Genomic DNA, 1156 nt, shown 5'->3' on the forward strand with positions numbered 1-1156 from the left:
CTCAACCAGCAATAAGGCTCAGTGTCTCCTGAGAGTTTTTTCCTTTTTTCTATTATTTGCATTTGCTTAACATTTGTGTTTGCTGCTGCTCTGCAGGTGACCCGGACTTTGCAGGGTCAGGCAATTATGAACTGAAATGCCATTTTGTTGCAGTGACTTTGCCGCCTGACGGAGATGGAGTGAAGACCAGCTGCTTTTTGGCACGTTATTATTAATGTTCATTGATGAAACGACCTGTGCCGCTGGGTAACATTACAAGCTCGATGTTAAATAACTTCCTGTTTAGAATGATTACATCACTACACTGGGCAAAACCGGAGCGGCTGTCTGTGAATGCAGTGGTAAAAATCAGAAAGGAGTGAATATTCCATAAACTCCCATTTCTAGTGACATATAAAGATTAATTAAAAAAGGGAAAAGAGAAGAAAACAAAACAGTCTTAATATATCACCATTTCTGTTGACTAAGGTTATTCATTTGCAGGATCAGCCTGCCAAATTCAGTCAATGTTTAGTGTTATTTGATTAAATCCAGCAGGCACCAGCAACCTGAATAATGTTCACATCCAGGTAACCCACGCTCACATCGACAGTTAGATCTGCTTAACCAAATTAACTTTATGCGTGAGTCCGCAGCTTGTTTGGTCAATGCAGGGCTCAGTACAAAGAGCAGAAGAAGCAGATAATGTGTAATCCACTTACCCCAGCCAAGCCTACACACCATTTATGGAAGTCCACGTCATGAGGTTATTTAGGAGCCCTAATTCATCTAATACAGCATGTTTGAAGGCGGAATTTAATTTTTCTGAAAGCCCTAGGTACACGTGCTATCACAAAAATCAATCAGATGATTAAATAATGTATGATTTCATGAAATTAAGTGACAAATTTGCAGCGCCAAGACACTGTTCCAAACTGGACGGAGCCCAGAGATTGCAGCAAAATCTGTTATTTTTGATGGATAATTACATTACCCTGATGTATAGAAACTACATAATGTTACACTACAGAACGACCTCTTTAAAGAATTTTCGGTTCAATCATTGCGCCTAAATTTCACATTGTGGCGATCACTTTAGTCAGTGAACCCTGTTTATTTGAGCAGGGAAACGCAACGCAGAGCAGAGAAATACATGTCATACTTTTATTAAGAAATT

This window comes from Pelmatolapia mariae, linkage group LG13, assembly GCF_036321145.2.
Source record: "Pelmatolapia mariae isolate MD_Pm_ZW linkage group LG13, Pm_UMD_F_2, whole genome shotgun sequence".
NCBI classification, from domain to species: Eukaryota; Metazoa; Chordata; class Actinopteri; order Cichliformes; family Cichlidae; genus Pelmatolapia; species Pelmatolapia mariae.